Source organism: Eptatretus burgeri, chromosome 9 (assembly GCF_056783735.1).
Source record: "Eptatretus burgeri isolate ZD-2024b chromosome 9, Ebu_testis_v1, whole genome shotgun sequence".
Taxonomy (NCBI): domain Eukaryota; kingdom Metazoa; phylum Chordata; class Myxini; order Myxiniformes; family Myxinidae; genus Eptatretus; species Eptatretus burgeri.
This window is the reverse complement of record NC_140969.1, coordinates 51,652,030-51,676,568: the sequence shown is the minus strand read 5'-3', so window position 1 is coordinate 51,676,568 and position 24,539 is coordinate 51,652,030. Positions and strand designations below refer to the sequence as shown.

The window sequence follows — 24,539 nt, the reverse complement described above, 5'->3', positions numbered from 1 at the left end:
GAACTTCAGATTTTTTCTTCACAACCGCTTGTCGGATTGAGATCAAATTTTCACCAAAGTGAGCAAATACTCACTTGGAGTGTCCTCTTCATAATTATGACATCATAGGTTATGTGGTGTGGCAACCACATTGGAAAAATGGGAAAAAATTGGACCTCTGTATCTCTGAAACCACACCAAAGAAAAAAATTGAAACTTGGCACATGGCAAGTACTCCTCATGGGGAATGAGTGCGTTTTTTTAATGACATCATTGATACCCTTGTCATGACATCATGCATATGTAGAATGCAACATCTGATCAGTTTGAAAATTTTTGAGGGTCATTTCGGGATAAAATGGTCCACAGTAAAAAATTTGATGATGTCATTGCTCACATGATTCAGCAGCCATATTGTTTGGAAGAAAAAAATTTCCTCTGAAGTGGCGAGACGGATCGTGGCAAAACTTCACATGCATGACCGCCTATCCATGAGGAACAAAAGGTTCACACATATGACATCATTGGTCACATGGTTTGGCAGCCATGTTGGATTTACCTTAAAACACATAAAAACTTCTCCACAATGGCTGGACAGATCAAGGGGAAACCACATAAATTATCCCCAAGCCTTGGAGCCACCAGGGTAATTACAAATAATTGATGTCACGTGGTCTGGCAGCCATATTGGATTGAGAAAAAAATCTTTAAATTTTTTTATTTCTCTTCAACCACTTGATCAATTGACGTGAAACTGCACAGTTATGATCAAGTAGTGATGGGAATAGATATTTAAAATTTCAACCTGATCGGACGCATGATCCAGCAGCCATAATTATTTCCTTTTTTGATCTGGGTACTTTTTTATTTTAGAACATTATTTTTTTTTAAATAAGGCTCACTTGGCCGTGCTTGGATGGGTTTGAGGGTAAAGAAGAAGCAGCTGAAATGTGAATCCTATCCAAGTTCCTCCTGATGACTTCATATGTGCTTTTTGCTTGGGTGGGTTCCTTCTGATGACTCCAATGCAAGACTGTACCTATTTGGTCTTTCATTTGATTTGAATTTAATCTATTTTTATTCCATTCTAAATTCAGTTGAATAAGAATAAATGTCATGGGTCAGGGTCAGGGTCAAGTGTCTGATCAAAGCGGGGTTGCATCAAAGCAGGACGTCTTGGTACCCGGTCATCACTGCCAGCAGTTACAAAGTGGCAGTTCAAGGTTTGTCTCTTATTAATTATGAAACACATCAGTACACAAACACTACACAAAACTACACAAAACAAGTCCTGGCGAGGGTCTGTAATCTCTGATTGCTCTTTTACTTGTTTTACAGTGTTTTGCTGCATTTAGTTTTCAAGAAAGTTGCATGTTATCAGGACCATTTGTCTCCAGGTGGAATATGTCACACATTGCCTTGGAAATTGCTGTTGAAATGCATGTAAAATGTCTGCATTTGCTGCCTTGTTGAAATGCATGTAAAATGTCTGTATTTGCTGCCTTGTTGAAATGCATGTAAAATGTCTGCATTTGCTGCCTTGTTGAAATGAGTGTAAAATGTCTGTATTTCCTGCCATGTTGAAATGCATGTAAAATGTCTGTATTTGCTGCCTTGTTGAAATGCATGTAAAATGTCTATTTCCTGCCATGTTGAAATGCATGTAAAATGCCTGTATTTGCTGCCTTGTTGAAATGAGTGTAAAATGTCTATTTGCTGCCTTGTTGAAATGCATGTCAAGTGCAAGCGAGTCATCCTGTTTGAGAAATGATAAGGAGCTAGCGCTGAATAAGAGCACGATACATCAAAGTTGTGAGTCGAGACTGGAGTTCTTGGCAGCATGATATTATGTATGAACAGTTCAGCAAGTAGAGTGTTGAACACATAAGGAATTTCTTGTGGGTGACAAGCTTCCCCTCAATATTTGAAAGGCCATGATGGCAAAACAAGGATATTTTCAGCTTCACCAGCAATTCATTGGAACAAGAAGCGTGGAAGATGCTGCATGAGCAGTTATGGAAGTATGGAATTTACCATAATGTGGTAAATTCACTCATGCCGGGGAATAATGAATGAAAGGAGAAGGAATAATCTGTGATGCTTCGTGACAAAAATATAAAAATAACAGTGAAGCAACTGACAGGCAATTCAGAATGAAATAATGGACAGCTATTATACAAGCTCAAATATTGGCTAACATTAATCCTGTAAGGGCCATTTATATGGAGAAATATGTAACGTGAGCCGAATTCTCAGATGGACATGCACTTCATGAGTTAATGCAACTCTTCGTTAATCAAGCAGAGAAAGAGAGCCAAGGGGAAAACAGCTCAATCTCGTCATGCTGATGGAGTAACACACATTCACAGGACACCATTGGTGTGGAGTCACTGCACATGCATTGGGAAAACCCGTAGATAAACGAGAGTTAAGAAACCGACTTGTATTTCAGCTGCATACTTGATCCTTGGGACCTTCACTATACTGTACCACTGAAAATTGCAACAAAGTTTCAGTGTTTCAAACTCTTTTTTTATTATTTTTCAAAGGTCTGACAAAATGGTACAGGAGTAACATGCTTACTGTTGACCTCTCTCATCCAGGTTTGAATCCTGACCTGACTACAGACTTAGTATTTTTGATTTGCAGGCAACGCGTTGCATCAAAATGTGCATTGTCCCTCAATTTGACTGAAATATTGGTGTCCTGTCTGCTCATAAATTATCCAATAATCTCTTTCTTTAAGAGCAAGTGACTTATCGTCAGAATCTTGAAAAGATTGCAATTTCCTGCCCAAATTACTTTCAGTCGAGTGTCAGGCTGGACCACTTGGTTCTTGAAAGACTTGGGCCAAATTTTCTCCTGCAGTAAATCACACATGATGGGAATCATAATGAAGTAGCAGTCTAGTCTTTGTAAAATTTGGCATACATGTGATACAATTTTCAGGAGGTAAACATATCAATTTCTGATATTGCTTCAATTTTTGTGCTTTTAAGTTCTTCTCTTGGGCCGAATACTGTAATTGGTTATTTCGGATACTTTACTGTGAGCATTTTTTAAAAATTTCCTTTATTTTGGACAAATTGGCTTTTCATTCTTGGGAGATAACAATTTGGGATATGATTAATTGATTATGCCAAATGTGACAAAGGAATAATCTTTTTAGATTCTTTACAATCAAGATATGTGCAAAGTTCCACCTTCTTCGTCCTCATTGTTGAGTTATTGTTGAAACACGTAACACTCGTACTCAAATTAGACACCTTTTCAAAAAGTGTAAATTTCCAGAATTGTATCAAAATGCAATTAGTTCTTCCTCAAAACAAAGCGAAGCAGCTTGCAAACTTTCAGCTTCTTAGAACGAAGAATTTTCATCTTATCTACTGCAAGAAAAGACAACCGAGTGACATGGACTTTCCTCTGAAGTTGTCTCACTAATTATCTGTATGAATAAACAAACGGTGGCGATGCATCTGTTTGTCTGTCACATTCCGTTTTCTGTATCTTCTCTCACTACTTCATGCATCGTTGTCTAACTTTGTTGGCATAATGAACAATGTCTTACAGTTCGACTCGTAGCAACTCAGTTAATGTGAAACTCTGACATTCATTTCATTCTGCCTCCTCAAAAATATAATTTTCTCAAAGCGTTTGCTGTGTTGAAGGAGGTCACAGCATTCTACTAGGCACCACTTCAAGGCCAAACATGATGGAATTGCTTTTTTTTTTTTTCTTTTTGTCTACATGAGCAAGGCTCATGGAAGAGCAAGGTAGAATTGACAGTGAGACAAACATCAAGGGCAGAGTCTGCTGATATGGCATGATATGATGTGAGGGTGAATGGTGAGTATTCACCAAAGATGGACTAGACAAATCACCAGCATGATTTTGAGGAAGGAGATTGGTTAGAGAGTTCAGTATTGAGATTTACAAAGTGATGTTTTCTGGCATGCCTCAGGACACGCACGCGCGCACGCACATATTTTAAACGTTATGGTTGACCGAAACCCTCAGTTGTGTTTGATTTACATTTTGAAAAAGCAAGCTGCTTGACCGCAACTACCTTCCCACAAAATTCAGTGTACCAGAGTGAAGTGACCGCATCATCACATATGCCATGGGACAAATCAGTGTGAAGGAAAAGGTACGCTTTTGTGAATGTACTCCCAGGCTTACTCAACATAAAATGATGTGGAGATGGTAGACCAATCTTTTTTGTGAGAGGGAAGATTGCTGTCCCTGAGAATATTTTAGAAGAATATAAAGAAGTACTAGCGATACCTGTGCACATGCATGGGATAGCAGTACAACGTAGCTGGTAGCAGACGACAGACCGTACATGGGTAATGACAAAAATACGCATTGTGCAAAATGCAAGTGGTACTATGGAACGCCAAGACTTCCCAAACATTGTCGGCATGTCCGCTAAGTGCCACAGCAATTTCATCGGGATCGTGTGACGGTGAGCCAAGTTTTTAGTGTGCAATCTTGGTATTATAATAGAGATAATAGGGTGAAAGTGTGAGAAGAAGTCACCCAGGAGAGAATAGAGCTAATGTGTCAGGACGAGAGAAACAATTTCAAATTCGACACACGGCACAACCAAGTAGGTGCGGTAGGTAAGACACGGAAGCAACTTCATAACCCATTAACAACACAGGGGAAAAAAAAAATAACAACAGACAGGCAGCACAGATCCGGTCTGGAAGTCTTAGTTGTTGAAGCGATCTTCACGAGACAGGAAACAAAACTACATCCACACACTCATCATTCTGTATCGGAAGTCAAGTGCTTTTGATTTTGGAGGTGATTTAATGTGGTGTGTGGGATATTTTCAGTTTATAAAACAACCAGCCACTTTGTCATTCTGAACATTTAAACAGAAAAACGAAAAACTTTTCTCACGTCGACAACCTGGAATTCTGTTGAAATGCCTAAAAAGAAAATTTGAATGTTCTTGTAGCAATTCCCAATTAACCTGAAATTGCAAGGATTTATTTGTGTAGGATGTCAAGGCTCGTCGAGGAGTGGGAACACAGAATGGATCAGGATGCAGCAGAATGAAAAGAACAGCAGAAATAGAGAGGGAGAGGGGGAGGGTGGAAACCCACCAACAGCAGGTTGAGGGAGAAATTAGAGGGAGACTTGGAAAAAACAAGGGACATGTGGAAGAATGAGAGTGAGGGGAGGACACAGGTGAGAGGGGAGATGGATACAGCCACATACTCTCAATCACAGAAAGGGAAGAACAAACTGCAAAACACAAAATGAGGTGGGTTTGGGGAGGGGAGGGATAAATAATATAATGGTTGTAGATTGTGGGGGGGGGTCACTTGGAATGGTGGTGAACAACTATATTGAAGCTGTGGAGGGAATAATGCAATTGAAGAGACTGAGGAATTGCCTCCAAATCTAGTGTCCCCAACCCATCCCGTTCTGTACCCACCCATCTTATCCCCTCATACCCACTCTCGATTGGACCTTGTGTCATTCTCACCTGAGAAGGTAGAAAAAGTTCTGTGCAACCTTGACCATGCTTTGGTTTTGGGCCTAAACGGCATCAGTGCCAATGTTTTCAAATCCTGCTCTGCTACTCCGTCTTCTTTTCTGTCTGCTCTTTTCAGCCTGTCATCCTCCTTTGGCCAACTTCCATCTCCTTGGAAAACAACAATTATCCCTCTCATTGATAAGAATGGTACAATTACTGCCCCCCTCAAATACAGATGAGTGGGCATTTATTTATTTTGCTTTTTCTTTACAGGAGAGAAGCTCATGGAAGACTAAGAAGAGTTTCCAAATGTAAGCAGTCATGAAATCCATAATCGTTACCAATGTCAAGTCTTTCCTGTTTTCAAATGAGCCTGATCTCAATCAATTTGGATTCTGTCCCAGTCGCTGAACTCTGGAACATGCTTCTGCTCCTCTCTCAACAATAAATGAAGCCCTGAAATCTCAAAATAAAGCATCAGGACTGTCTCGATGGATATATCTACAACATTCAATACATTTATTACATTCTGACACCCTGCTTTGCTTGCAAAGCTCTGTCTGTGGCATACAAGGTTGCATGTCAGAGAAATTTTGTCTGCTGACTTGTGCTTAAAAATAGATGTCTGGTCATTTGTATCCAGACGTCATTCGTTTTGAAGACACTTCTATTCTTTTGGGTTATTATTCTTTTTGAAAGGGTTCAAAGAGCTAATAAAAATAAAATTGATTAAATCGAGAAATAATTCATACCTGGATTTCTGATTTCCTACACTTACTCACACAGTCAACACATTACTACCAATGGAACCCTCTCCTCCTTAAGTTCTCCAAGTCAATGTGTTAGCACGGGTGTTGTTCCTCATCTTGACAAATGACCTCTCCAATGCTCTTGAAAACCCTCCTCTTTTTTGTGGACAGCTCCACACTGTTTTGTATTGTCCGCCATTCCACTGAATGGTAGATACTAGATACATCAGTCTCTGTTGATCTGGAAATGATTTGATGCTGGTCTGATTAATGGAACACGTCTTCAATCCTGAAAAATGTCACAGTCTCACTCGATCGCTGCAGAGGGTTGTAAAATGTACTCACTCAGAATATCCATGGTCATCCACTGGAAAAGGTTCCATATATTTAACTTCTAGGTCTTACCATTAGCCATTGCCTCTCCTGGGTCAACCTTATCATAAAGCAGGTCTCTCAAGCCAGCCACAAACTAGACATCCTTAGTCATTTATTCAAGATATTCAATTTATAAGGCTTTGCCCATAGCTCAATGGACTACTGCTCCCCTTATGGACTGGTGCTCCTGCATCACATGTGCTTCTCCTGTATTCCATAGAAAATAAAACTCTCAACATTATTGGTATCTCCCAGGATGAGGCAGAAGTACAAGATCTGCCATTCTCACATCACAGGCAGGTCGATGGCCCCCCCTTTTTTTTTTCTTTCTTTTTTAACCATCTCTCCTATGGTTTAGTTCTTCTGCTCTCTCAGCCCTCTGACTCTTACCAACTCACAGGGTATATGTGTTCTGGTCTTCCAATTTAACCCTCTTGGTTAAACTACCAATTACAGGCTGACTGCACAGCTCTACTTTTTTGTTCCTCATTTCTAGAGGATGTGGAAGCATCTTCCAGAGGCTGTGCTATAGCATTCTTCCCTTCAGGGTTTCGATCAGGTGGTGCACCACCATTTCAAGTCATCCACTATCCATATCCACAATATTGTTTACCTCCATGAAAACTTGCTTGCTTGCAGGTTACGTCTGTCTGTCTGTCTGTCTGTCTGTCTGTCTGTTCATTGACTTGCAAATTGTTTTTAAGAGTTGCACCACTGCCCTATTACTAGTTCATACCCTTCATGAGCCTTGAACTTGTAGAGAGAGGAAAAAACGATTTCCATCTGACAGGATAGTGCAGCCATAGCATTGAGCTGTCTGATCTGAGTCGATTCTTGGCTGAACAATTTAAAAAGATAATTATTGGATTGGTGTTTTGCAATGGGAACATTGAATCATAAAAGGGGCCTGTCCCTCAAGTGGATGTTTAGCATGGTTCTCATCTGCAAGTATCAGTTGGTGGATGTTAAAGATCCGATGGTGTCTTTTCTGAAGAGTTGGCATGTTATTGCCAGAATCCTGTGCAAATGGCTTGACATCTCAAGGGTTGGGGGTAGGGGAAATTCTCCCTTTAATTGTCTTGATCACTGCATAGAAAGAAGCAATGTCACATGATGTCCTCTCCTGCAACTGCAATGTAAGGGTGAGCAACATCATTTCTCCAAGTTCACCAGCTGTGTTTGTCTGAAGTTAAGTCCTGTGTTGTTGGGCGTCTCCGTCTGCCTGTGTATGCATGATTTATGTAACAACTCTCATTTGAGCGGTAAAACCCAATAAAAAACAAATTCAGCTTCCGAATATCAGGCCCAGCGAGGAGGTTTGCAAAAGACTTGGGCCAATGTAGCTAGCTAGTTTCGCTGATCCTGTAAGAAGATGGGATTATTTTTGGCTATTATAGAAGTGGTCGTAGTAGGCTTGGGAGCAATTTCTTATCATTAGAGTTTTTATTGAAAAAAGAAAAACATTAAATGCTGTACATTCAGTACTTATTAACTTCTTAATTGAAATCAAATAAAATTCACAGAAAAACTATTTATCTTAAAGCTGGCTCAGGGACTGGAAATTAAGATAGCTTTGAAACTTTCTTTCCAAGTTAATGTTTCCAAGGCCTCTACCTGGAATTCAATTAAGTATGCCTCCAGTGCATTCATAGTTTAAAAACGATTTAATCATGAAGTGAAAAGCCAACGAAAATGAGGAAAAAAAATCTGCGTTCATTCCATTGTGGGAAAACCAAAAGGAATAAACATGATGCTACTTATGTATCCCTAAATCATCGATGATGGAGTCACTCAGGGTAAGTTGGCATGTACAGGTATACCACAATGACAACATACAAACAGACAGGACAAGTCAACAGTAGGCTGAATGATACCTCTCCAATACCTTCTTCATCTTCTTAATCATGGTATCACCATGTCTGCTTTGAGTCAGCTTCTCATGGAGATGTACTGTTGGCACAAGTCTTTCATGAAGCAGCTGGCTTAGCCTGACATTCGACTCGACCGGTTTTGGAAGGAATTTGGAAATTGATCAGGGTGCCAGTGAGAAAGCAACTTCATCAAAAGACACCTTTGGATCTCCTATGTCCATGATAGCAGACAGGACACCAAGCTTCACATCAAATTGAGGAACGACACACCTTCTGATGACAACACCCTGCTTGTGAAGCACCAATCAGACAGTTTATAGCCAGGTTGAGAATCTAACCAAGACGAGATATGTTCAAGGCAACTGCATCACTAAAAACATTATCACAAAGATTCCATGGGATAAAAATACTGAAAAAGGGACTTATATCGATTATATTTCTAAAGCCGCTGTCACACCTTGACGATTTAGCCAGCGTATGCCGACGTATGAAAAATTTGTCTAAAACGCTGGCACACGTCGAATACGTTATGCGTAAGTTTGTATACATTAAGAGCACGCTGGCATATGTCCTAGTACGCTGGCATACGTCGTAGTACGCAGAGCTCGTCGACAAATTTTAACATGCTCAAAATTTTGACGTATCCCAGCGTATGACTCACACGTTCCGCATACGCTGGCCATAAGTTGTAGGCACGTTACGCGATCGTTGACACACGTCGACACACGTTACTTGTAAGTTACTCCTCAGTCGAAACACATCGAGGTAATGTTTAGCGTACCCGAAACTTATTTCTAACCTATGAGTAACGCGTTGTAGGCACGTTACGCGATTGTTGACACACGTCGACACACGTTACTTATAAGTTACTCATAAGTCGAAACACGTCGAGGTAATGTTTAACGTCAGTGTTCCAGACTCCATGTTTTCTTTTTCTTCGGTATGACGGTGATGTTGACACTTCGATTTCTAGTGTGGTTATAATATAACATAATAGGCTGCCGCTCAACAATTTAAATCATAACCGCACTAGAAATTGAAGTGTCAACATCACCATCATGCCGAAGAAAAAAAACAAACAAAAAAAAAAAACCATGGAATCTGGAACACTGACTGGTTCCTCCTGTGAAGCCCATTTTTATATACCAATTCCCCTAAACGCTGCCAATACGCCATTATACGGTAGCTGTAAGTTAGTAACACGTTCAGTAAGTTCTGTGGTCGTCCGGAAGACGTCAAATACATCTACATACGTCAATATGCGTTGGAGATACGTTACACATAGGTTCAAAGCACGTTACTCATAGGTTAGAAATAAGTTTCGGGTACGCTAAACATTACCTCAACACGTTTCGACTTATGAGTAACTTACAAGTAACGTGTGTCAACGATCGCGTAACTTGCCTACAACTTATGGCCAGCGTATGCGTCATACGTCAAAAAATTTTCAGCATGCTTAAAATTTGTCGACGTACTCGGCATACTACGACGTATGCCAGCGTGCTCTTAACATATACAAAACTTACCCATAACGTATTCGACATGTGCCAGCGTATTCGGCAAATTTTTCATACGTCAGCATACGCTGCCTGAAACGTCAAGGTGACAGCGGCTTGACACTTCGATGTCGAGTGCGGTTATGATTTGAATCGTCGAGCCACAGTCTTTTAATAGGCTACGCCACGTGATCGTCGGCGATATGCTGCCGCGCTATGCATAAGTTAGACTATATAGCTATCGTTGGGCATACGTTGTAAACGCCGACAACACGCTCAGCATTCGTTGGTAAAAGTTATCTATATGTTATCGAAACGTTCTGTGTACGTTACTAATACGTTATGCATATGTCCAACTCGTTATGAATACGCCCAAAACTGGAAAAAAAAAGTTCAATAGTTCAGCGTACGCCAGCGTTTTACATACATTTTGATACGTTGCCATATGCTGGCTAAAACGTCAAGGTGTGACAGCGGCTTAAATAAACAGTGATAACAAAAATACAAATTAATTTTGTGCAATTTTCAATGTCCGAAAGAAAACATAACTCACAAGAAAAAGAGCAATTAAAGATTGCAGAACCTTGCCAGGAATTGTATAGTGTGGTGTTTGTGAAGTTTTGAGTAGCGTTTGTCTCCTGGTTTGTGTATTTTGTGTAGCATTTGTCTCCTGGTTTGTGTATTTTGTGTGGACACCCAGCAGGATTAAAAACAAAGCCTGTCAAAGGGTGGAGGAGCTCCTTGTGAGCCAACAGCCATCCATATCTCATGCCCAACTGTGTCTGCGGACATCCTCCTGCAGTTGAGTTACTTTTTACGAGGAGGTTGGAGGCAGGATTTACACTCCAGCCACTGAAAAACACTTCATTCCGCAAAACATACCAAAAGCAAAAATAAATCTGAAAACCACTCCAAGGGAGTACCTCCTGTGCAGCCTCCCTTCGCATGGCAGCTCACCAGATGACAGGATTGGGGCAAAGCCTAACGGGACCCCCAATCTTTGATGATAGGAGGGAAACCACAGGGTAACATTCCAGAATTGCAGCACCCTGTGAGGTTCGGAAACCGGATTGTGGTGAGATCATGGTGGGTGGTTACACCTACGATTGGTCTGGTTGCTGTAATGGTTACCATGCCCAAGGAGTTGCTGTAGCTGTGTCCATTAAGCTGACTCCAATGATAATTGAGGCAAGACCAGTCAACGAGCGTATTATGAGACTCAGGATTCGTCACTCCTTGGGTGTCATCTCCCTGGTCTCTATCGATGCTTCGACTGAGACGAGTGATCTCACTGTGAAGGACACATTCTATGCCACACTTGACTCTGTAGTTGATCAGTACCCCAGGCGAGAGACTCTTCTCGTCTTGGGGGATTTCAATGCATCGATTGGAACTTGTAGGGATCGGTATGAGACATGTGTTGGTCTCCATGGGTCTGGAACTGTGAACCAGAATAGCACCAAGTTCCTTGACTTTGCAAGAAGTCATGGACTTAGGGTGGCTGGTTCATGGTTTGGGCGCCCACAGGCTCATCGCTGGACTTGGTGTTCCAATGTTGGCGGTGTGGCAAAGGAGATTGACCATGTGCTCGTTGATGGTTGCTAGAGGATGAACCACAACTGCAGGATCTACCAGAGTGCTCCGTTCCTCATTACAGACCACAGGCTTGCTGTCACAACTCTGAAGTTGCAGCTTAAATCCAGGAGAATGGTACCATCCCAGCCTATAATGGATGTTAGCAAGCTTAAGGATGAGAGGACAGCTGAGCAATTTGCGAACAGGCTGAGTGGAGATTTGGGGCTTCTGGGTGCATTGGGGGATCCTGAAGAGTTGTGGAGTGCCTTCAAGAGCACCATCCTTGATGTTGCTGGTGGATGTCTTGGAACTCACCGAAGGGCAAAGAAGAATTTTGTCTCTCAAGGGACACTGGATACCATTGACCAGAGTCGCAGGGCCAGGCTGAATGGCAGAGCTAAGCTGTTCAGAGAGCTGAGGAATAAAACTGGACATGCTCAAAGGGTGTACAAGGAGGCATATGTGCAAGGAATATGTGAGGGGGTAGAGCAACAACTGTGGTCAAGTGATTCTCGTCCTGCTTACAGGGGAATTCACACATTGCGTTCCTCCAAGCCTGTCCCTCGGAGTACTGTAGTTAGAGCAGAGGGTGGTGGGCTCTTGACAAAGGAGTCCGAAGTGAAGGCCCATTGAGTCCGTTACTTTGAACGGCAGTTCCAGGCTGATCCACCATCTGTCAAGTGGCATGTCAGGAGTGTTGCTATCCCTACTGCTGACCCTCCAATCAAATGTCTACTTTCATTTGTGGAAACACAGACTGCAGTGAATTGGTTGAAATGATGTAAAGCTCCTGGGATTTGTGGCATCCATGCCGAACTCCTCAAGGCTGGTGGAAATGCTGCACTCTTGTTGCTGCCTGCAGTTCTGTGCTCTACCTGGAACACAGGCATCATTCCAACTGACTGGAAGAGAACCTTGTTGTCCCTCTCTGGAAAGGGAAGGTGATCACCAAGACTGCAACAACTGCCCTGGGGTGACGCTGCTCTTAGTGCCCCAGCAAGGTATTTGCTCGTATAATTCTTGATAGGGTCCGCCACAATCTGCTTGGGCGCCAGCATCCAGAGAAGTCAGGCTTTACACCAAAGAGGTCAATGAGTGACTGTATCCTTGCTCTTCGGGTCCTCACCGAACGCATATGAGAGTTTCGGCAGGGACTGCTTGCTGCCTATGATAATTGCAGCCTCACCGATCAGAGATATTGATCTCTGTAAAGCATTTGCATCAGTGAATCGGGATGCCCTCTGGAGGATTCTTGGTCTTCGTTGGGTGCCACCAAAACTGATCAATCTGATGTCTGAACTATATTCTGGTACTGAGAGTGCTGTGAGATGTGGTGGTACCATCTCTGACTTATTTCCAGTTGTTAATAGAGTTGTCAGGGGTGTGTCCTGGCCCCCACACTTTTCAGCATTTGTAAGGACTGGATTCTGGGGAGGATATTGGAGAGATCAAGCTGCGGTGCATCATTTGGCAATGTCAAGATCCCTGACCTTGATTTCGCAGATGATGTCATCATCTTTGCGGAATCTCTGGATATCCTTTTGGGGGCCCTCGAGGTGCTGAATGAGGAGTCGGAGCCACTGGGATTATGGGTTTCCTGGGTCAAAACTAAGATCCAGACTTTCAATGACACATTGGATGCTGCTATCTGTCTGTACCTGTTTGTGGCGAGGATGTTGAGGTCACGGAGAGATTCACTTACTTTGGCAGTGATATTCATGTCTCTGCTGGCTGTGAGTCAGAGGTCAACAGAGGATCACGGGGTGTGGTGCTGCCGTTACCTGTACGGGAGGATGAAAGTCCGAGTCTTTAGGTCTTTGGTGCTTCCAGTCTTGCTCTCTGGATGTGACTTGGACTCTGACCAGGGATCTGAGACAGAGACTTTATTCCTTTGGTTCCAGGTCTCTTCAGAAAATGCTTGGCTATCGCTGGTCGGACTTTGTGTCCAATGAGCGGTTGTTGAGATAGACTCAAATGCTCTGCATTGTCATGTGGCTCATTTTCCTGACGCTGATCCTGCTCACCAGATTCTCTCAGTGAGGGAGCCTCGTGAGTGGAGGAGGCCAATGGGCCGACCACGTGCCACGTGGTTGCAGCAGATTGATCAACATCTCAAGGAGATGGGGATGGGCCAGGCATCTGCCCGGGGGATGGCCAGGCGGAGGTCCTTGGAGTACCGGCGGAAAGTGGATGCAGCGACGCGCTGCTCAGGCACATGCTCCCATACCTGACCTGACCTGACGATATCTCAAAAAGTTGTGGATGGATTTCAATAAAAAACTTGGTGGACAAGTTTCATGGATGAGAAAGACAAATTGCTTCAATTTTGGTGAAGATATGAATCCCGATTCGGATACGATCATTTTTTAATTTTTGAAGCGATTCTTCACCATTTGAGGGATTGGGCCAAAAACAACATATCGCATGATATTTGAAAAAAAATATTGGGCCCGATATGTTCTACTGGATCAGGAATTGCATGGCAGAGGCATGTGCTCTACTGAGTGGCCTTTTTGTTCCATCTGTGCTTCAGTAATACTCTTCACCACAGAAGTTACAACTCCTTTTATCAGCACTCGCTTTGCCTCAAGTATTTTTGTATCAACAAAAAAAAAAAAAAATGTATCAAAACATCCTCGGAAGCAAAGTAGTTTTTGTTAACAAGCGTATTTCCCAAAATCAAATGTGTCCCATTTCTCCAAAGCTGGCCCATTTTATAAAGGCCTGATACATGTGCATAAGAGTCATTAATTTTCACATTGGTGTTCAGCATGGCCGGCCATCATTAAGAAACGTGTTAACAATGATCGAGGAAGTTAATGTCATGAAGAATGCGGATCCACAGGGCCAGACACAGCGAACAGCGAATGGAATCCAGTCCGTGACCTTTCCTTCTTCATTTTATGGCTTTCCCTTTAATGAGACCTACCATTTTACGGTCAGGGAAAATCACAGTCCGTGCAGTGCTAAAATGGCAGGAGAAAAGCCTGGAATACCAAAGCTTTTGTGGGCAGTGCATTCTGACTGTGTAGAACACCTGCATTACGCAGCAGCTGTAACTTGGTACCATGTGCAATTAGAAACACAACAAGATCAATGTGCTCGGATTGGAACACCAAACAAGCAGGTTGGCCTGTTGTTCCTCAGAACTCAGCTAATGATGCTGATGACTAAGGTTGAAATCCCACAAACTTCATTCATTTATCGTCTCATATTTGCCCTTGTGATTCATGTAAAAGTATATTAATGTCTCACGTCCTTTCCTTGAGCCCTGGATCATTGTAATATAAAAATAAGGATAATAAAAACGAAACAACACCACCACCAACAGCAACATAACAAAACACCCAATGACAAACAGCACTTCCATTTGAAAACATTGGTGCAAGTTAATGGTCTACAGGATAACCCTGCTTGAAATGTAGTCAACATTGAGCTGACCAGTAACTGAGTTATATTCCCAGTTGAAATAAAACCAAATTCAATTTTTATTTGTGACAGCATTAGTAGCAGTGTAAATTAATTATGAAGGACGCTGTCCCTTGGAGGGATTTCAGAGTCAGATGGTCCATCAGAAATGTCGATGTTAAAGATCCGACGGTGTGTATTTCTTTTATTTGTTTTTGAGAGTAGCCATTTGGGCGAGTACGCTGGCTAAATTCCAAATTCCCCAGAACTATCCACCTTTGGCAATTATTTGTGAGACAACTGCATGGGTATTTACGAGCACACGTGAGGCAAGACATTTTTGTTACTTCTGCACGCTTGGTCAATCTGATGTAATTAGTATGGCAACATTATCAATGTACCGTACTCTCTTCAGAGCGTTGGTGCTGTCGAAACCGCCTCTTGTCAAGGGTTATGCTTGGTGGTTTTCCATTGCATTCTCAGCAGTCAGTCAGAACAGGAATTTGCAATTTATTTGGGGAGTCAGTAATAACTCACCAACTCTTTGCGAAAGACAAGAAAGACAAATTTAACATTCACCAACAACCAATGCTGGTCGACGGGTCTTGCAGTTTAGCATCCGTCCGATGCATTGCCCTGCCAGCATAACACCAGGATGACAGGTTAGAGCAGGGTCGAGATTCAAACCCATGTTAGACAGCTAAAATATGAGTGTGCATACCTTTAGGTTATCCTGCCAGGTTTGGCATCACAGCAGACAATATAAAAAAACTAGTGCAAAGTGTAAAACCTCAGCCACTGTAAACTAGATGCAAATGCACATGAAATCATACATTTACTGCACATCAATATATTTGTTTTGCACATGCAAGATACTTCATGAGAAAGATCTTTCAGTTTTCATCGAAAGTAACTGATTGAAATTATTTCTGAGAGTTCAGAAGTTCTTCCTTTTCTCGTATCAATCTGAAGGCATTCCCTGACAATATCTGCTGCTCTTCCTTCGCTCCAATTGGTTCTTCTGACCACGTCCTTGTCAAAGTGGACATCTCTCTGGCTGTTATCAGAGAACCACCTCACCACCGTCGAGTCTGGCATTTCACTCAAGCCGACTGGCAGGGTCTCCGAGCAGCCATCAAACTTACAGACTTGTCTCCTATCACTACTTTCTCAAACATCAACTCATCCTGGGAATTCTTTCAAAGAAACTTGCTCTCCCTCATGCACAGATTTATCCCCTCTAGTGTTCAGTTGTCCTTCCCTTCCTCCCGCCCTTGGTTTACTGAAGCTTGTGGCGAGGCAGTTGTCCTGAAACAACTTGCCTTTGCCTCATGGAAAGCAAACCCAACTGAGGGCAATCTCAGTTCCTTCCACAAAGCTCGGAACAAGTGTGTATCTACCCTCAGGAGAGCCAGAAAACAACATCTTTCTCATCTCAAATCTGAACTCTCAAACCTCTCTCCCTCCTCAAAATCCTGGTGGCGTTTAATCAAATCTGTTTCTGGTGTATGTTCCCCCTCCATCCCTCCCTTACCTCAAATGGCCGCACTGCTGATTCCACAAGTGATAAAGCTGAATGTCTAAACTCGGTGTTTGCAGCTAAATCTTGTGTCCTAAACCCATCACTATCTCTACCCACTTTACCCAGTCGCACCCAACTGTCCCTGGACTCTGTATCCTTTTCTCCTGACAAGGTGGAGAGCTTGCTTTCAAACCTCGACTCAGATTCTGCAACCAGTCCAGATGGCATCAGCCCACGTGTCCTCAAAGCCTGCTCTTCTTGCTCTTGCTCACCCTCTCTCTGTTCTATTCACCCTCTCATTTGCCCAAGGTCATCTGCCATCTGCTTGAAAATCTGCTAACATCACTGCCCTGCATAAAAAAGGTGCAAAAACAGATCCCTGTAACTACAGACCAATCAGCCTTCTCCCAATCATCAGCAAGGTTATGGAATCCATCATCGCTTCAGACATGAAATCCTTCCTCTTCTCCAATGGCTTGATTTCCGATCATCAATTTGGTTTCAGACCAGGTCACTCTACCCTGGATATGCTGCTTCTGCTCTCGCATCAATGGATGGAGGTCCTCAATGCCAGGCAGGAAATCCGAGCCGTATCCCTGGACATATCACATGCTTTTGACACAGTCTGGCACCCTGCACTACTCACCAAACTCTCTTCCCATGGTATTCAAGGCCATCTCCACTCATGCCTCGCAGACTTCCTCTCCTGTCGCAGTCAACGTGTGGCCTTAAATGGAGTTCTTTCATCCCCTCTTCCTGTGCTAGCTGGAGTTCCTCAAGGTAGCGTTCTGGGCCCTGTTCTTTTTCTGGTTTTCATCAATGATCTCTCCGACTCTCTGGAAAATCCACTATTTCTCTTTGCCGACGACTCCACCCTCTGTCGTACCATCTGTCATCCCTCAGACCGGCAAGCAGCAGCTTCTTCCTTCACTGCAGATCTGGATAAAATCACAAACTGGTCCAGCATGTGGAACATGTCTTTCAATCCAGACAAATCTCACACTCTCACTATGTCCCTTCGAAAGACCGTTTAGAAAAACCCCCCATCCACTTTCTCAACAATCCTCTGGAAGAAGTCTTTTCTTTCAAGCTTCTGGGTCTCACTATCTGCCAAGACCTTTCCTGAGAAAGTCACATTTCCAACCTCGCCTCAAAAGCCAGTCGCCGACTGGGAATCCTGACCACTTACAAAGATTTTGTCCGTAGCCTGATGGAGTACTGCTCTCCCCTCTGGGCTGGTGCTCCTGCCTCCCACCTTTCTCGGCTTCACGCTGTCAAAACCAGGGCATTTAGGATCATTGGCATCTCCCGCAATGAAGCCGAGTCTTTGGGCCTCTCACTCAATCACCGCAGGTTGGTCGGTGGTCTTTCTGTCTTCTACCGACTCCTCTCCAGCCTTGCCCCCCCTGCTCTCTCTGCGATTTGTCCCCACCACATTTCCACAGGGAGCTCAAGGTCCGCCAACAACCCCCTTCTGGTAAAACTACCAAAATCACGAATCACTGCTCATCCTCACTCTTTCATTCCTCTTTTTTTCCCGCCTTTGGAATAAACTTCCTCACTCTATTCTTTCCCATTCTTCCCTCCAGGCTTTCAAAACAGCTGTTCGCCACCACCTCTTATCTTCCCCATCCAAATCCTCGATCTTTTCTACCCCTGATAATCCACCCAAACCCACTTCCTTCAATTCCCCTGCTTTCCTTCCTGAAAGTCCCTGTAATGTCCATCTTCTCTTCGCCATGTTCCCCGTCCCATCCCCATCCCTCTCCCTTCCACATTTCACCTAATGTGTCTGTTCCCCACTGTTTTGTCCCTTCCACTCCCGCCCCTCTTGTCTCATGCCCCTTTGCTGTGAGTTGTGTGTGAGCTCTCATACGAGCCTCGACCAAGGTATACAAAAAAAAAAAAAAGGCAGGAGTTCAAAGGAGAAACTCTGATCTGCTCCAACTGTCAACATGTGCCTCCATTTTGTGGTTAAAACATTGCCTATTAATTGGGTTTTTAGTACCTACAGGGCCAAATAAACTAACATTTGAGTTATGATAGGGTGAAGGTTTCTTATCTGACCCCCAATTTATTAGAAATTACAGTTCAATTAAATGGTCCTGGAATCAACAATCCAAAACCAATGGATTGTTGTTTTGTTGGAAGAATGTTGCATCGTAAAGGCTGCTGTCCCTCGGATGAACGTTAAGCTCGACGTCTCCTCTGCTACTATTAGGTTGCTGATGTTAAAGATCCCAGGGTGTCTTTTCCGAAGAGTTGGCGAGTTATTGTTAAAAAGAACTTCTGATCCAAATGGTGCGACATCCCACGGGTTCTCAATGGCTGCAAACAAATCCTTTTTCTGAAATGTTTTCGGACAGGACTGTTGCTCATGTCAGGTGATGACCACAACAGCACTGTCCATTGCTCTGGAAGCACTTATCAGTAAAGTCATCTGTTCTGGCAAGATTCCTTCTCTCAAGGTCAAATAACAGTGCAGCATACAGGTGGAGGTTCCATAGACTTATCACGTTGCAAATTGCAAGATTGATGGTGCTTTACAGAAATATTCAGAAGAATCACATGCACTGCAGCAATGTCATCTCAGAAGGGCTGTGAGCCAGTATTGAGAACCCGTTGGACTCATTGATCAAATGCATTTACTAGATAGAGAAAAACACATGCCATGAGCCATACTATGTGTGCATTTGCGTAAGGGAAGAGCAGGACCCTTATCCAAGACCTTTGAGCCATTACAATTTTCTATTTTGATGACAATAGTGTTAGCTTTACCCTGCAAGTTTTAGCCCAAGAAGGGTGGCAAGGAAGACTCCATTACCTTTTTTTATTATTAAGAGTAAAGCACATTTAGCTGGAGTTCCTTCCAACAAAGAATGCTTTATCAAATGAAAAGTTCCAAATATTTCAGTGCAATTCAAACAGCCTTAACTCAGGTTTTGGATAAGATAATTAAAACCTTTACTGCATATGGACCATTGGAGTTCTTTGCTTTCAATAACTTGGTGTCAATGTTGGACGTGTGCAGATAAAGAAGTTCTTTCCCAGAAAGCAAAATCAATGGGCAATTGCTGTGCCCCATCGCAATTTACTGAACTCCATGGATGGTGGTGCTCTGCATTAGTCCACCTCCAATTCACAAATGCTTTTAAGTTCTGCATGCCATGTCAAGTGCTAAACAGCTTTTCAACCACCCATTATATCTGAGGTGTTCTCAGTTTGGTCTCCGCTCAGAAGTCAATACATTGTCCGAAGTGTTAAAGTGATTCAGGCTTGCTGCTCAATAATGCAAAGTAACTGACGAGCAAAGCATACACTTAGGAGAAAATCCACTTCGTACAGACGTGAGGAGTATATTTTTTATTGAACCTCTACAGTCTGGAGCGGTAGTTTAGCTTTCAGGATTATAAAGATAAAATATGAAAATACAGCATTTTCACACTGAAAATGAACCGCAGAAGGTGTTCTCAATGTCTCAAAATTATTAATTGAAAAGCAATTGTAAATTATGGCGTTCAGAAGTCAAATACCTTTCTTTACCTCCACTGCTGAAGGTGGACAGAGGTTTATGTTTTCACCCCTGTCTGTTTACTTGCCAAATCGAATACAGTATTCGTAAGCATATTGATTTGTCTGGTCTGTTATTCTGTCAGTTTGTCTGTGTGTCAATCACTTACAGGTCACATTTTTACTCCGATTTTCACAAAACCTAAACAACTGGTAGAGGTAGTAACAAGCTGGAAGCCAATTGTTTATCAGGTCAATAGGTCAAAGGTCAAGGTCATATAAACCGTCAATTTTCAACCGATTAACTTGATATCTATGTTTGCCATACACTGGGAATACAACTGAAAAACACAAGTAGACAATGAACCCTCATCAAGGTGAAGTCTTCGTCGACCACTGTGAGTATGTCTATCAATTACGTACTGTTTGAACATGAGTATGTCTATTAATTACATTAATTAGTTATAGACTATTGGAACACCTTTTAGACATATAGACCATTAGAGCTCTTACATGTTTTAGAACCCTTTACTTATACCTTTTAGACCCCTTTAAACAATTTTAAACCTTTAACATCCTTTGAACCTTTTAAGTCCCTTTAGTTTGACCCTTTTGACCCCAACAACACTTTAGAACCCTAAGACCCTTTAAAACCCCTCATACCCTGAAGACCGTTTAAGACCCCTGAAGACCCTTAAAGACACAAATACCCCTAAGACTCTAGAGACCCCATTAGAACCCTTCGTCACAAAAGACCCTATAGATCACATTAGACCTTCTGTCTGAGGGCCTTCTGCAATTACACTTGAGGTTCACCAGTCATAATCAAAAGGCCCCTATTGTTAAACCAGTCAATCCTAAGCGAAGAGGGCACAAAAAAACAACTAATTAACAAAATATATCTTTCATTTTTTTAAGGTTCTGCTCATCTTGGTTAGTGGCATAGGGAAAAGTCCCACGTGGAATAGAAAAAGTCCCACGTGGCAAAGAGAAAATGGTCCACGACAATTTCACCCCATTATAACCAAATGGGTTTTTGTGATTTTATTATTGCTAAACCTCAGGCATTTTTCAAAAAACAACAGATTAAAATGTAAACAGCTTATTTGTATACATGTGTCGTATATGTGTATAAAATCTCTGGAAAATTAGTTAAAGGTCAAGGTCATTGCCATCCAAAACATGTAAAACACCTATTAGGACACAATTAGAAAATGTATCAACCAAATTTGTTATAACATTCCATCATGTAAAACACATGAAAGGTCAAATTTTCGAAATTACCAAATTGTTGTTTCCATGGGAACTATTATTTATTTGGATTTTACAAGGGTCGTGCTCTGCATGACATATTTCTTGTTTGTCTGTCTGTCTGTCTGTGAGCAGGATATCTCAAAAAGTGATGGACTAATTCGTACGAAAATCGTGGACAGGTTGAGTGTGTGACAGACAAATTGATTAGATTTTGGTGAAGATCTGGATCCAGACACTTACATTTTAAGCGATTCTTTACCATTGAGAGCTCACGCTAATAACTAGATAAACTATATATAATCACAAGATGTGCAGAAAATATGACAATAAATGACACAAAATCAATGATCTTCCTGACGAATATATACACACCTGTAAAAAAAAAAAAAAATGACCTCGTACAAACACCTTTTATGACATGGGATTAAGCCCTGCTTGAGAGAATGCCAATTCCCTCCCCACCTGTCCATCTCACAATCCCACGAGATATGAGGAGAGGATATATGACGATAAACGACACAAAACCGTGTGTGTGTGTGTGTGTGTGTGTGTGTGTAAAACAAATGATGGGTCAAAAACACATGATAGGTCCATGTATATGTATATATATATATATATATGTATATATATATATATATATATATATATATATATATATATATATATATATATATATATATATATATATATATATATATCAAAGACTCCTATAGAGAAGGATGGAACCTCACGATCTCAGGGTTTCTAACTTGAGTCTTAAGGATTAACTTGAGTCCGGGGCTAAAATGACTTCTCGAAGGGCTAGAGACATGATCTCGGGATCCATACAGGGGTTTTTGAGGACGGCGAGTTCAATAGTGCCATTTTCAACACCACCTGAGGTCATTTTCAAGGTCAAAAGGTCATATTTCAAGGTCAAATTACTAATTTTTGGGGGGTTTTTTTGCCCGTTTTTGTGTATAACTCATAGAGGAAAACTTTTGTAAAGTCTATGACAAAAGATGACATTGTGCACCTACTTGATGATTTCTATCATCGTTAACTAATGTATGTTTTGTTTGTTTCTCTTTCAGAAACTGTCCAGCTGGTGATCTCACAGGATCTTTGTGTTGTTTCGTGCTTTGATGACAATATGATGCGTTGTTGCAGCTGCTTTGGTTGTAGAGGAAACTATGATGGGACGCCTTATGTAAAGGTCATATCCTTCCCAAAAGATCCTGAGGAGAGGAAGAGATGAATATTGGCAATGCCAAATGAGAAAGAAAGCTTGAGGTGCTTAAAGCAGATATATATTTGTGAGACACATTTCAATTGTGATTGGGTGTCAGTTAGGGGTGGCAAATGACCCAAAGAACCCCCATCAATATTTCCTGGAGTACCGAAATCAGCTTTGAAGCAGGTGACCTCAGCCCCACGCCCAACATCATCTTCTACGTCAGAATCAAGAGCTAAGAAGATGCAGGCAGCTGATGAGGCTGCAGACAATATCCAAGATTTCGACCACTTCTGTGCGAAAATCAGCTCCTATTTTCCTGGCTTTAACGTCATAAAAGACCAGGAAAACCTTTACCTATCAAGAACTGATGCTACTGGACAAACTGTCAAGCAGTTCTTTCATTTCCAACAAGTTCACTCACCTTTCGGATTTCTATTCTTGAATAGAGTTGAGAAAGATGGCATTGAGGTGCCCAAACGACTTTTTCCTTTGCAGAAGAACAGCCTGCTCTCAAAACGGTCCCAGATTAGATCCATAACTGACCAGGTAAACATCTATGAATGCTCAAGCAAGGAAATTCTTCAGCTTGTAATAAGCCAGCTCTGTTGGATGACTGAGGCACACAAGCTTCCTCATTTCACATTCCTTCTGTCGCAGCTGCATCTTATGTTCAAACCTCTTGATCGTCGCCGATTTGATACTGATACTATGATTTTCACAATGCAGCTTCACAACATATCACCCAGTGCATACAAAATGATTCGTCGATCCGGATTAATCATTCTACCATCAACAAAAAAGGTAAAACAGATGCTTGCTCATAGTCAGCAGGACTCCAACCTCAAAACCTTGTTTGACCAGCTTAAACCACAGCAGCGTTTGGTCAATTTAATGTTTGACGAGGTAAAGCTGGTCGAGACATTGTGATTTTCTGGAGGGAATGTTGTAGGATATGCTCAAAATGCAGCAGCGGTTGCTGAACATGAAATGCTTGCTTCACATGCTATAGTTGTTGAAGTTGCCTGCCATTTCGGTGTTCCACGCTATATTCTACGCATTTTGACCTGCAAAAAACTAACTGCCGATCAGCTGAAGGAACTCCTTATCGAAGCTGCATCAGCTGTAGTTGGTGCTGGCGGTACTGTGATTTCTTTGATATGTGACAATTGCAATACCAACTGCAGTGTTTATTAAAAACTTGGAGGACCAGGAAGTTGCCAAGTGCTGTCAATTCAAGAGCAATCCATGTTCTTAGTGTACGACTACGTACACATCTTCAAAATATTCGCAACAACTGGATTACTGTTGATGGCAAGACACTCTCATTTGTCGTAGATGGTAATGAGTACAAAGCTTACTGGAGTGATATTCAGAAGGTTCATGAGATCGACCGAGCTACTCCTATTCGCTTAACCAAGCTGACGCACACCGCTGTTTTCCCCCAAGCCCCTTCAACGTCAGAGGGTACCATTGGTATGCCAAGTGTTCAATGACAAGACTGTCGCTGTTTTATAGTCCTTCAAGGATTCACTGGGCATCAGCAAAGGCACAATCATCCTCACCTTAATAATGAGTGAGTGGTTCAAGATGATGAACATGAAAGACCGTTTCTCAGCTATCCATCTGCACGACGAATCCAGACAGCCTTGGACAGCAGACCGTACAAGTTTCACGAGGCTGGAGCAGGCCTGCCAAATTATATCTACCTGCGCATGGCAAGGAGGTGGTGGTCGTAAGCTGAAGCTAACTCAGCAAACTGCTGAAGCCTTCACTGTGTCCACATGTAATAATGTGGATGCTGCCAAATTGCTTCTGGCAGAGAAAGACTTTGACGATGTTCTTCCTATTATATTTGCAGATGAAGCCTTGGAAAAGTTTTTCGGCCAAGCCAGGCAAAGAAGCGGTGGAAACTTCTACATTGACGTAGTTGACATTATGGCTGCAGCTAAAATTGTAAATTTGCACAAACACTCATGAAGCATGACATTATGCCCGAATCGAGTTCTCGTGTGATTGATTGCGACAAGAACTGGACAACTTCCATAAATCCAGATGAGCGAAGTGAACACATTGACGAGATTACTCCTCAAGAC

At 42.2% G+C, this 24,539-nt stretch overlaps 1 protein-coding gene and 1 long non-coding RNA gene across 4 annotated transcripts in view; one reads left to right on the top strand and one right to left on the bottom strand.

The window, feature by feature from the left end:
* The window catches only part of LOC147020123 (uncharacterized), a 29,527-nt gene extending 27,798 nt beyond the window's left edge, over nt 1-1,729 (top strand). The window contains exon 2 of the long non-coding RNA XR_015061647.1: nt 1,318-1,729. This is a non-coding gene — a long non-coding RNA (uncharacterized LOC147020123). The remainder of the gene's footprint in view (nt 1-1,317) is intronic.
* LOC147020122 (gamma-2-syntrophin-like) overlaps nt 1-24,539 on the bottom strand; it is a 458,024-nt gene that overhangs the window by 326,824 nt on the left and 106,661 nt on the right. The window lies entirely within an intron of this gene.